Source organism: Buceros rhinoceros, unplaced genomic scaffold (genome assembly GCF_000710305.1).
Source record: "Buceros rhinoceros silvestris isolate BGI_N320 unplaced genomic scaffold, ASM71030v1 scaffold16827, whole genome shotgun sequence".
NCBI classification, from domain to species: Eukaryota; Metazoa; Chordata; class Aves; order Bucerotiformes; family Bucerotidae; genus Buceros; species Buceros rhinoceros.
The window spans coordinates 60384-74137 of NW_010424164.1; positions in this window are offsets into that span (position 1 = coordinate 60384).

Sequence of the window (13754 nt, forward strand, 5' to 3'; positions counted from 1 at the left end):
TTCAGCAGCAGCATTTCACTGGAACCACTTCACACAACCCTTGGTGTCAAGCTTCATATTTGAGAGGAAGGGGCTGCCACGGTCCAGCCCTTCGCACTGGACCCCACGCAAGGCTGTGTTTCAGGCAACGACGTGTGATGACAGCTGAGTGAAATGAGGTGGCTGCTGTGCTTTCCACTCACTGATGCCCTGCCTCCAGTCAATCCAATCGCCCAGCAAAACCACCCCACAAATGTACGCCTGGGCTCAAAAAGTCCCCTGGTTCCTATTGTGGTCAACAGCATCCCCGAAGCAGCAGATGACTAAGCTACCTAACATTTAGCAATGTAAATAACCCTTTTTTTTTGCATAGATACTCTTGACTGTATACAGCTGGGAGGGAAAAGATGCACAATTAAAGCTAGCTTTAAAAAAAGAAGAGAGAGGGAGGAGGAAAATGCAGCTAGTTACTTGTCTGTAAGCAAAATATTTAAAAATAATCCAAGTCTAAATAGCTGGGTTTGGAATGCTAACACTGAGCTATTTTCTGCCCCTGTTCCCAGAAAGGCCATCTCAGCTCTCCACCTCTGGAACTGCTCATAAGTGGCTTGCAGCAAAAGTAGATCCATGGGATACTCTTCCCAAAAAGCAGTGACCTGGCAAGGCTGAGCTGGTTGTGCAGGAAGGTGTTCAGAAATCCCAGCTCCATCCAGTGGAAAGCAGACTGGGGAATAAGTTACAAACATAAACCATCTGTCCATGCAGCATTTACACCCTGCTCTCATGGTGAAGGTTCTTCTTGACAGGGTAACAAAAATGCTGCATTTTGTCTCAGCAGTACTGCAAGCCAGGTCAGCGGAGAACCGCCAGCCAGCTCACACTGATGTTGGAGGCAAAACCCCTCCAGACACCAGAGCAAGAGCAGGCTGTGTCCTGGGTTGGACACACCAGAACACCATTTCTTTCACCTACTGCTGTATTTACTGTGTAGAGTGACCAATGCTCTAAAGTTTCCCTCACCTATTACAGCACACTATTCAGCCACGATAATTGATGGAATTATTGTCAGGCATTAGAAATCTTGGAAATATTATCTTTAAAGCTATGTGAAAATCTACGGCCAAAGAAAGGCGGGAAACTGTGTCGCTGTCCTCTGGAAGAAGGGCAGTACTATGAACCCAGCTGTCACCAAACATCAGCAAATCCAACGTAAGCCACAAATCCGTAAGAAAATGAGGCTCCATTAGCTCACTTACTCAGAGAGCATCCTGTTACATCTGCCCGTAACGGTCTGCCTGCCCAAGCTGGTTTCAGATGCTATAAAGCTCATGAGAGTTGTAGGGACAGCAGATGCCAGGGGTGATTTTCCAGAGGGATGGAACAGGAAGGTGTTCAGTGTTTTTCACAGTTGGGCTCGTCAGACACTTAATTATCCAACCTCTGCCCAGAATCACCTGTGCGAGACAGGTGGGTGTGAAGGGTTTCAAGAATACAGTCTTGTACTAAATTTACTTTTAAAGCATTAATGTGTGATTATCCAGAAAACATACAAAAATTCAGCAGTGATAAATTATCTGATAAGAAATGAGCGACCACAGAAGATACACAGCTAGACACAAGAGCTTTAAATCCTTTATGGCTGATGCGAAGATAACATTGTTGTTCTGAAAGCCAAGTCTACTTCTGCATCAGTATTCTGGAGGTTGCTTCAGGATATGGCAGATGCTTCAAGGAAATTGGTTCTGTGGGGACTCAGGAAACAGAGGGAAGGCAAAAATCAAAACTGGGCCACAGTTGCAGAAGACCAAAAATTGCCATTATATTACCAAACCACTTATTTATATAAGGCAAAGATTTTGCACCAGGCAATGAATTTCACCCACTGCTCCTGCGTTCCCTCCAAATCTGGCAGATGAGATGGTGAATTGTCCTAGAAGGACATCATGTCTTGATTTGAAGATGCCAGCTGATGCAGAATCCATAAGCTCTCTTAGGAAACTAACCTCACTGTGAAAAATCTTCGCTCCAGCTCTTGCATGAATTTATCTGGTGGTTAGAATTGGTAGACTAAAGAGCCCTGGAGTTTGCAGCTCAGGTAATTTCTGGCCTTCTATTTTGTGCTCTTGATCATAAAAATGGAGGAAAGGTAATACAGAGAATACTGATGGAGCCACTACACACAGTGTTTTTCAGGATTACTCCTTCTGCGTTGACAGCTCTCCAAGCGGTAATGGGCTGTTCACTGAAGCTTAAATAGGAATAAATAATTCAGCAGCAAGAAATAAACTTCTTGCTAACACTGTCTTTGAGACCACTTTATCTTTCAAAAATGAAAAATACAGCAGATGAAAAGTCTGTGTCAAAGCCCCAGAAAACCCAGGACAATGAAAGTGGTGAACTTAACAGGGTGCAATCACCCAATGGGACTTTCACGCTGAGGCAGCTTCAGGAACCACCAGCGAAAGAGCAATGGGGCAAGAATAAGAGCTATATTATCAGCGAACCTCACGGCTGCCAGTATAGCAATGGGAACTAACTGCCAGCGCTCTCCTCTTCTGGCACCAGACCCGTTTTGGGTGAAGGCAGCGACTAACGCTTGTACAGATGACCAGTGCTGGTGCAGAGGTGCAGAGATGTCTTTCACACGGCTGCTCTGCATTTTGGGCCTTTTATCCTATGCTGGGAAGATAGCGGCAGCCTTCAGCGTTGGGCTTGAGGCTTTGGGGGATAGAATTTTCCTGGTTCCATCTTTAAATTTTCCAGGTTCCTGATATGTAATTACCACACAGCTGAACACTGCACAGACATTATGCTGCCCCTACCCTCTGCGAACTGGTGGGTAGGCTGGTTTGCTTACTCTAATTTTCAGCATTTTAAAATAGACTGGAAACACACACATCTCTATAAATAGTTAATTAGGGGTTTTGCATAGTCAAAGAAGGCTGTACTAGTTAGGGGGGGCTCTTAATTTATTCAACGCTTGTTTCAAACAACCTTTTCTTTTTCTGGTCACTGAATATTTCCCAGAAGTCAAATTAAACCACATTTTGTATTCACAGCAGTCATTCACTCCAGAATCCATGTCAATAAGAAAAATTAAATCTGAAGATACTGACATTTCCTGATTCAATTAACCCTGAGGAGGTAAAAATTTCATGAATTAAAAGAGAAGGCAAATTGTTAGCAGATACATTTCTAGCAATTACAGTCGTAAGTATTCACAAGGAAGAACAGCAGCACAGATCCTCAGCAGGGGTAAATTCTTAGTTCAGTTGTGTACCAGTGATTTACAGCAGCTGAAGGACTACAATCAATTCAGAAAGTCTGTGCGTCCTGTTTTTTGAAGCTACTCCTAAAATACATATTTTTAAGATAGGCTATTGGAAAACCAACTCCCTACTAATTATTAAAACCTGGTACAGTGAAAAGTGCCTGCGCAGGTCTTTTTTTTCTCTACTTAATCCACATTTTTTGGTTGGGGATATGGCAAAACACACATAATTACAGCTGACACTGAATGTTTTGGGCTGGAACCTGGTGCAACGAAACTTCACAATACATGTCAGTTATTCCCGAGAATTACTGGGGTCAGCTAGTTCTTAGGTGCTGGCAAGGGGACCTTCCCTCCTCTCACCGTGGCAGTCTCTGGTACATTCCTCCTAGACCATGTCCTGCTCTGCTGTATCCCAGTGCAGCCCCAGCAGCTCGATGGAGCCCCACTCTCGCAATCTTCCACGTGCTCCAGACGAACACATTGAACTACTGGTACTGCAGGAGTGCTCCGATTTCAGGGCTGCCCATACCCTCTGCTGCATGCCATTACTCAGCCTGATGATCCGTCCAGGCTGGAAAATCAAATCATGCGGGTTGCTGAAGACACCCATCTGCAACAAAGGAACCAAGTTACGGAAAGCTAAAGCTACAGGTGGCTTTGTTAAGATTATGGAACAGGAAGGATTTCTCTCAGCAGCTTCAGCAGGCTCAAGAGTGTGGCTAGTTCATTCCTACAACCTAAACTTGAAGCTCACATGCCCTGCAGAGTCCTTAAAGCTGCCTCACTTGTGCTGTTTTTGTGGAAATTGCCTACCACAGCCACCCCCAGCAATCTGCTCTTGCTCTCTGAGAACAGAACAACAACCTCTTTCTGTCGCCTTCTGCTTCTCTGCCTGCTTTTTCCCACACTGGGCAGTGAAAATCATGTAGTAATCAGGAGACAAAACTATTTCCTCCCTTAATTCTCTGTAAGATGTCTTGATTAATGTTTCCTTTGTACACACCAGAACATTTGCAGCTTTAGGTGCACCAGCAACACTTAACGCACATAATCTTCTCACAGCTAATCTCTCTCTACAATGAGTATTATGTACAAAGACACCAAACAGAACAACTTCAGGGAAAACCAGGCACTAAATGCCTACGCTTAGAAAATGTCATCCCAGATCATTCATTCTGGGGATCCCTATTTAACCTGGGACTAAGAAATTTGAAGGAAGGGTCACAAAGGTCAAAACATTTTTATTTGATGTGTAGGAAAACCTCATCTTCAGAATCATCTCTGGGCTGGGTAAACATCTCCTGTGAGCAAACACCAGCCCATCACTAAAGCCAGGTGCTTGGGAATGGGACCACAGCAACCCCAGGGCTTAGAAACGGGCATTGCAATAAGTACTAAATACAAAATCCTTTTTTTGTCTTAGAACACTTGCAATTTACTCTGTAGACATTATGCTAGGGATTTCTTCCGACTAAAAGTATCTAGTGGGTCACTGAAATGAACGCTTCGTGATTTTTTCATCAACCTCCTCTGCCCTTTAAACTGCAAATTGTTACGCAGAAGGTGATTAATTTAACAATGCATATTAAATTTCCCACTAGCACTGAGGGGCTTCTCCTGACTTAGCAATTTCACTGGTCTCTCCCCTTGCTAACTGCATAGATCATACCTCGCTTGCTGTAATTACAACTAGCACATCAACGTTAATTATTTCCCTGCTAACGGCAGGTGCATGCAGAATTGAAGGGTTCACCCACACTACCAGAAGGATGGGGAAGTCCCCAGCACCTGGTGAAAGTCACAACTGAGCACCTTTCCTGCAGACCTTTGTCTTAGTCCCTCACTTTATTTTCAGCAATTCATACTTTGCATAATCTCCTTTAGGCCCCAATTTCTGAAGGGATCTCTACTGAGTAAAGCTCATGCAAAGGTAATTTCTTGAAGCACCCATCTATGCGGGCAGGTGAGATGCTTTCTTTGCATCCTCTTCAGCCCTTTAATCCCATGTTCTAGTATATTCAACTGAAGACAACCAAAAGGTAAGGCACACCTTTAAGCACACATCAAGCACCTGCATGCTTACCCACCGTACCAAATTCTTATTAAAGCTCACCATTATTTGTTACTGATATCTCCACTTGGCATTCTTTTAAGCAGGAAAACAAAGTCAAAACGCAGATTATCAAAGGCTCCCCACCAAAACACAGTGTAGAACGGACCACACGTGCACTGTATATTAAGAAACGTGCCATCACAGATCTAGGTGGCATGCAAGGCCAGCTAGAAATTATAGCTGAGGAATTGGGCAAGCGCCACATGGGCAGGTCATTCTGAAATCCATGCTGATGTCTGCTACCGCGCCAGCCTGACCAAGTGTTCAGGAAAGCAGATAGAAGGCACCATCACAGCTCACTTGCCACAGACAACCCTTGAATCCCTGCAGCTTGTGCTGGAAGTGCGGGCACAGCTCCTGGCCAGCTCGCAGCACTGGGGCAGCACGTGCCCAAGCCAAAAGGCAACACTCCCTTTGACTCCTGCGAAGTTCAGGCACAGAGACATGGTATGAGGTCAGGCACTAAAAATAGTGCTAAAAGCTTTGTGCTAGTTAAGGAAACAAGTATGTGCTTATGAATTTCAATATAAATAAAAAGAGGCCCAAAGGTGAAAACACTGGACACATGACACAAAAAACCTCCACCTGAAAAGCCGATTTGAAGTGCTCTGCTTCCCTTTTATTGCAGTTATTAATACCGATAGCTCATCCGCCAGGGACATTTTTTGTTTGAGCACACCGTGAACACAATGTCTCCAAGCCTGCGCATTTCAGGGAGCAAGTCTCCGAGTCCCGTGAACAGTATTAAGGAGTTGCATAACGGTAAACCATGTCCACCTTTGACACATTGAGCTCTCCAGCAACTATCTGTAACTCAGTTCAGACGCTGCTTGGGGAAAGGATACCCCACAGCCCCCCGTGTCCTGAAGTTTTTATGCACGCTAGTTGTCAGTAATACCCGCCATGACCTCCCACAAAATCCTTTTAAACTGTAGCTGACTACCCAAGAAAATAGCTTTTTAATAACCCGTTTTTTCTAGCAGTGCCACTGCTAGGTGGCATAGCAGGTGCCATGCCATCCCCACTGCCTGCTAGCGGGCTGCAATGAGCATGGCGCTTTTCAGGGGGTGACAGGATTTAGGACAAGCCTAGGGTGAAGGAAATATGGTATCAGGTATGCAGAAACATAAAGGAGAAATTCACTTAGTTGCTTTAGCTAAAGCTATCGGAGATTTAAAGTCATGGCAAGAACACATTGCTTTGGACAGGCGTGCAGTTACATCAGTCACAGGCAGGCTACATCTTCAAGGTCAATTCTTGCCTTGATATTTTTCTTTAAAAAGAACATATTAAAGAGCATCATTACAGTCTCATACCGCTATCTAAATCACATAATGAGATCATACTCCTTTTTAATGGAAGGATCCTACTTCAAGCTTTAATGACATTTAAAAAAAACCCAGACGACTGCAAGCCTCACTGATGGCTTTCTATGATATCCACCTCTGCCTTTATATAATTAAATCTAGAAAAGATCGTGCCTTGGGGCTACACTCCCACCACACAATTACTAGGAAACACTAAGCTAATTTTAAGACCTGCTTTCATGCTTGACAGTGCCCTCCTGACATTATTGTCTTGCTGGTGAAATATTCCCCCCTCATAATGAAGTAAAACAAAACCAGACTTCTGTCTCAAGTCCTGGTGAGCCATTTCTATACTCAGGCTTGAAAGGAAACTTCAACACCACAGTAAGGCAAAGGTAATGGTAGGAAGGGATGTTTATAAACCTTCTTACAACAGAGAAAACAAGTGCTGTTCAATCTCACAAAGATTTTCCAGAATCAGTTCCAGATTATTTATGTCACGAGCCTCCACAGTCCCAAACACGTGCTCACAAAGAACGAAATGGACAATTCTAAATGCCAGGAGTTTTAGATTGGAAGAAAATTTCTACCTTGACAAACTATATCTCTACCCAAGGGCTCTGACCCCAAGCGTGCTATAGTGAACCCGGCTCATCTGCTTCTGAGCCGCTGAGCGATGGAGGAACGGCCACATCCCACCGTGCTGAGTTTTCCGCTGCTCCTCTTTGTTTCTCCTGTCAGATTCAGACAGGCTATGTAAACCTCAGGGGCCTTCACAAGGAGGGCTGAATAAACAAGACCAAATAAATTTTGAGGAGGTGCATCTATTTCTGAAAAGACCCTTGTATGCCCCTGTTCAGCTTTTCAGACTTCTGGCTGCTGTAGTATACCAAGATCTGCTGCACAGTGGTTTATATTTAGCATCCACCTATACTTCCTCTGACACAGCCACTCTCCCTGTAATTCTACAGGAAATTAATATACTGTGTATTTTTGCATAAACTTCACTGTTTCTCGGAGACACCACCAAGCTCTTCCCTCAACAATAGTTAAAAGATGGCACTTCAGTTACTTTCGCCTCGATTTTTAATTAAAAATCTCTGTGGGAGGAAGGAAACTAGACAACCCACAAAGAGCATTTAGGGTGGAATTTATGCTGCGTTAAATGAGCCCACAGGACTCCAGCCGCGCACAGGCTGATGCAGCACGCACAAGAGAACCCGCTCTCAGCTGCAGGTCTCAAGCCGAGAACCTTTCCGTGCCTGCCTCAGTCCTTCCCTCTCTCCCAGTTCATCTGCAACTCTGATGAAAACAAGGAGACAAGAGGAACTCTTTGCGCTGGTGCCTTCCTTTGATTGGGCCGGAGGCAGCTTTAGGCACACCGGTGACTGCACACACCCACACCATACACATTCTGCGGGGCCTTTGCCTGCTGATCTCCTCCCACCTGCTCAAATAATGCTTTCCAAATCTTTTTGCTGGTGACTACTCTGCTACTCGAACAGCTGTCCCACTACCAGAGGTAGCCACGTGTGCCAGGCATAAACCAGACAGAAACTCCTTGTGTACGTTATCAGCCATAAGCTAAAGCCCTGGAGAACCCAAGCTCCTGATCTTGTGGGCAGCAAACCTGACAGTACAGCTCTTGACAAAAGACAACAAATCCGAAAGCCGTGGAATTCAGAAAGAGGACTCTGCTCATCACTCTAAAGCTAACCTATACTGACACTGGCTTTTTTTGTCACTGCATGGAAAGATCAAAGCAAAAAAACCCAAACTGGAACAAACCAGCACTGCTCGGCTACAAACCCGCCTTGCTACAAGCACCGAGAACTCGAAACAAAGGAGGGGGCAAAAGCCCCCCTGCCTGGAGAGCTGGGAGCTCCCGGCTGGAGGGGGTGAGGAAAGCCCTAACCACACAGCACTACACCGTGCAAGGACATCTGCACCAGCTCCCGTACGGCCACACAGGAGGGAAAAGAGTGCAAAGAAGGATATGGAGAACAAGGGGCACCTGCAGATTCCCACCTACAGATTTATGGATCACACTGATCTTCAACAGCTCCATGTTGAAAGTGTAAAGATGGCTTTAAACAAACAAAAATCCCTGCCTCGCACACAAATGCGAGCTGAGGCCTGGCACAGAAGGAGGATCAGGTCCTCAGCGTCCAGACTGGCCCTGGCTGAAAGGAAGCCAAACACAATGCAGCCGATTCACAGCATTTTCTTTATCGCAGCGCTAAGAGCAGCTGTACAATGCTTTCCAATAAAGACCACAGCAATTTATCAAGAGAGACAGGACTTAGCAGGAAACACTCCCATTATCTCTGCTATGAAAAGGAAATAGCAAGGAGAACGGCTAAAAGGTGACAGACAGTTTTTATGAGGCCGGACTTCAGCCCTGTTCAAGGCTGACCAACTCATCTTTTCCACACCAGAATAAAAGTGAGAGGCTTCAGCTGTGTGGGTCTTACAAAACAGGAGTTCCAGCTGCCGTGCTATGACTTTGCAGGAGAAACAAACCAAGACTAATGAAAACATTTCAACAGTAACTGTGCTGCCCCAGATCCCCAGGTTGTGTAAATAAATCACCTAGAGCGGTGAGCACAGGGCTGGGCATCCAGCAGGCAGAAGGGAGGCAATGGCAGAGAGAGCTGCAATGCTGCAAGGAGGCGGTGGCGGAGAACAAGACCCCACGGTGCTTTCTGGCAACTATTTGGGGTGTGTTACAAAAGTAGGCTTCAAAGTGGTTGCTGCCTACAAGCTCCCAACACAGAAGAGTTTATAAACACAAGAGCCCAGAGGGAAAAGACTGGAAAAGTTAGGGACAGTAATAAGGGAAGGAATAAACAAGTATCTCCGAACTGAAGTAAGGAAACCCTTAAAATGGCAGAAGGCAAGATGGTCTGTGGTGTCTCTAAAAGGCGCAAACCTTTAACATCCCATGGCTGTGCGTGCATACCCAATTCCCCACAGGCTGCACGCACAGACTGCTACTACCAGCTGCCAGTAATAGATACTATTGCTCAACCATCAGCAATCAGTCAGCACAGCGACCAGAAGCGCTAGGAGCTGTACGAACAGGTATTAAACTGCCCCTGCTTTAAAACGCACATTGGGTTAATAACTGTCTCAGGCAGCACTTGCACCTAAGCATATTTGCTGAAGACCAACAGACCATACCACCTAACGCCTGAGCGAAGCAGAGAGAATCGAAGAGCGTAACTTCTTAATGTCTTTCCCTTGATCAGGTCAGCTCATTCAGTGCCTTTCCAGCAACTACTCTTCCGCTGCAGTCATCTCTTCACCTTTAGGGAAATGTATAAACATGGATATTAACGACCCTCTGCTAAGCAGCTCACAGCGCATCATGGCAGACACCCATGATGCGACTGCTGTTAAGGGTGATTGGGTGGTTTATAATGAACAATTTCCTACTGGGTTAAAAGTGGAGACAACGAGAGAATAAAAAGCTTTTCAAAACTGCTCACCAATGGATTCTGCAGACTCCTGTGGGAGTGGGGCTGAGCTTGTACTGTTGTGCTGCTGTCTGTCAATCTCATGTAAACTGTCCCGACTACAAGCCTTGCTGCCAAAAACTGCAGGCAAGGGCCTGTCTGATGCCTCTGCCTCTCCTTCCAGGGCTGCTGGACGCTTTAAGGAGAAAGATTACCTGTTGACAGCCTGTGGCTTCAAACCAATGCAAACAGAGCAGGCGAAACCTGTGAGCCAGCTCAGGGAGAAAAGTAATCTAAACCAGCAAAAGGACTGTCACAGATCACTTTCCTTCTAGAACAAAGCAGCAAAGACGAGGGTGAGCTGGATGCTAGGCTGGGTTACAGCCCAGCTGCAGATTTGTCCAAGGTCAGCTGCTTGCTCTTGACCACCATGCGCTAGTGAGTTTTAGCAACTGGTGCCTGCCTATGCCATCCTGACAGCCCTGGCACTACCCAGCCACAGCCACAGCCTGCAGGCAAGAGCCCCAGCCCACTCATGGCAGCCACCTCACCACCACCATCATCAGAGTCATGGGGAGTCAATGAGGTCAGGGAAAAAAGGGCAAAGAAGTTTTCCTCCCTGTTCTGCAAAACAAGTCCCCTGAGGACTGGAAAGCTGTTTCCGAAGCAGCGCTCAGTCTGGAGGTAATGAAGTCAGGAAACGCAGCATTGAAATGGCACTCACAAGAAGCAAAGGTGGGAATTAAATGAGATGGAAGTGACACTAACTCACAGAAGAAAACTATTAGGTTCTGTGAAAAATTCATTTCCCTCAACAGCCCGACAAAGAAACTGTGCCAACAGGCAGCACAGTAAAGCACATTCCTCCCAGCAAAGCTTTGCAGTCCCCCAGCTGCACCAGCTTCTCCTCCCTCCTTCACCTCACCAGCACCTGCTGTAAAATAACCTCTTATCTTAACAGAAGAGAAGGTTCTATCCATTTATTCACTCTGTGGTAGAAGAAAACCTACAAATTTTAGTTAGGTCCCATGTTAGGTCAGTCATGTGCAATTAAGAGAGTTCTCCTCTAGAAGACCCCAGCCCACTGGTGGCTCTGCCTTCCCCCAAGAACTCTGAATGCAGACTGTATTCCTCCTTTGCCTGCAAACACCACGAGTCTTTCCTACATGGTTCTTCCTACAAGGCACATACCATTCATCTAGAGTAGCAGCAGCACCGGAAAAACCCACCAGTAAACTGTGATATTTGGCATTATAGTATCTGATGAGTATTTCTCAGCCACCGGGCACTCACTTTTCACTGGCACAAGTGGCTTTTCAGGACCCAGATTTTCAGCATTGCTAGAACACCTCTGTATTTCCCTGCCAGCTCAAAGGCACTTCCAAGTAAGCATTCCTGGAACTGCCATCTCTGCCATGGCCCTCTTACATTGCCAGTATGCTGCAAATAAAAACAAAGGTCAGCAAGCAGTCTGAAAGTGAATAAAGCCTTCTATACTTCATTTAAAAATAAACTACAGCCATGACTCACATGACTCACAGTCATGACTTTACAATCAACACACTGACCGGTTCTTAGTTTCTTAACTGTGAATACGTAACAGCAACGCTAAGTCTTTCTACCATACCCCCAGTCACAAAGACAAGATTATAAATACAGGGCATACTCAACACTCGTTTGTCAAGGAGTTCTTGAGGCAGTCGGCAGACCAAGACTCGTTCTATACATGATTTTGCACCGGTTCACCCACGTTAAATTACAAGTATTTGCCGGTATGTTTCTGCCAGTAAAACGAAAGTGTGGATGCAGTCAGAGCTGAATAGAAGTGCCCTGTACTGGAATAGCTTGTTCTCCTTTCCCACAGGGGAACAAGCTATGCTGGTGTAAGCATGTTCATACTGGCATACCTGGATTCGCACTAGGGGAGGGTTATATCAACATTACAGAATAGTAGTTAAAAGTAGTGCAACTTGTTTATATAGGCAAGACCTACTAATTTTGCAGAGGATTTGCTCCTGATCTTGAAATCACTACTAAAACTCCTAATTCTATGTGCAATCTAGACACAGATCAAAACTGGGCTGATTAGTTTTTTAGCTGAATAAAATACACCACAAATCAACACAGACCACTAAATAGTAACAGTAACAGGAGGAGGAGGGACGCTTTCATGTGGGCTCTCACTAGTAAAGCCAGTTATAACTAGGGGACTCTATCCCTTTAGATACGTGAGAAGTTACCCAAGTTGTTTAGCAGCAGAGGGCGGTGAAATGGCCAACCTCGTTATACCAGACCAAATCCCCCAAAATGTCAACTGAGGAAGCGAATCACAGGATGTCACTGCCACAGCTGCTTCTAGCAGAATTCAAGCCTCAAGGGATGAGTGCTGGTGTCTTGGAGCAGGCAGGCAGAAATGCAAATAGGGTGTTCAGGTACTTCTAAATCCATTATAGAAATTCCTGCCAGTCAACAGTTCCCAAAGCATAAGGCTATAAATGTTCAAAGAACCCACCGCATTTGCATGAGACTGCGTCCAGCCTCAGAGGCACAGGGATGGAAACAAAGGAAACAGCCTGAAAGGAGGGGAATGAAAGATGAGGGGAGAAGAGGAGGGCAGGTAGAGAAATTGAAAGGCGTAAAGAAAGAGCCTACAGGAAGGAAGGATTCTGACAAGCTACAGTAAAGCAGGAAAGCTGGGATCAGTCTCGGGGAAGGAGGAGGAAAGAACACTCACCGCAGCACTTGCTGTCTCAGACGGCAATCAATCTGCTCTCCCCCACCACACCTGCCCTCAGAGCCACCGTCCCTTCGCCAGTCCCTCACCGCCCGCTAGCGCACGGAGCCCTTCTGGTCCCCTCCTGGATGCTCCGCTCCTCCAGGCTGCAGATCAGCACAGGACTCGGAGAAGACACCCGCACAAAGCCTCTGCTCCAGGGGCACATGGCAGTGAAGCACACCTCCCACACGCTGCCAGCACGCTGTCTACGATCCCGGCTCTCGCTCGGGAAACCAGAGCGACTCTCTAACTATGGTGACTGTAGAAGAAAACCCTGAAAAGAAGTGCAGCGTGATTCAACTCAGCAACGTGTCCAAAGAACGCCTGAGACAACAGCCCTGAGGGGTGTGATCTGCCACTGTTAGGCAGAGGAAGTTTAAACTGCAATGCCCATCCACCATAATTTCACTGTCAGCACTGTTAACAGTTTCATTGCTGATCAAAGCTGCTGGGCAGCACCGAGAAAATTAGAGCCAGTTGCAGCCGCTTACCAAAGTGCAGCAGCAATAAATAATCTGAAACTCTCTTTCTGTCACATGGAATCTCTCACACTGTTTCTTTTCAGTGGCTTCTTGGTACACAGAATCACTGTGCAATCAGAAGACAAAACCCCCCAGCTCACTCCTTTCTGTAACTGATCTGTAAGGAATAAAGTAAACCCCTGCACCGGTGGGCTGGCAGTGGTGGAAATGATGCTGCGCATTCTGCACGTCTCAGAGACACCTGAGTTTAACAAAGCTTTCTCAGCCGATGCAGCTGAGCACAGTAAAAGCACCATTTCCTAAGCTGCACCTAAACCTAAACCTGCCACGCAGAGGCAGGCTCGCCCAGCACACGGGCACACAGC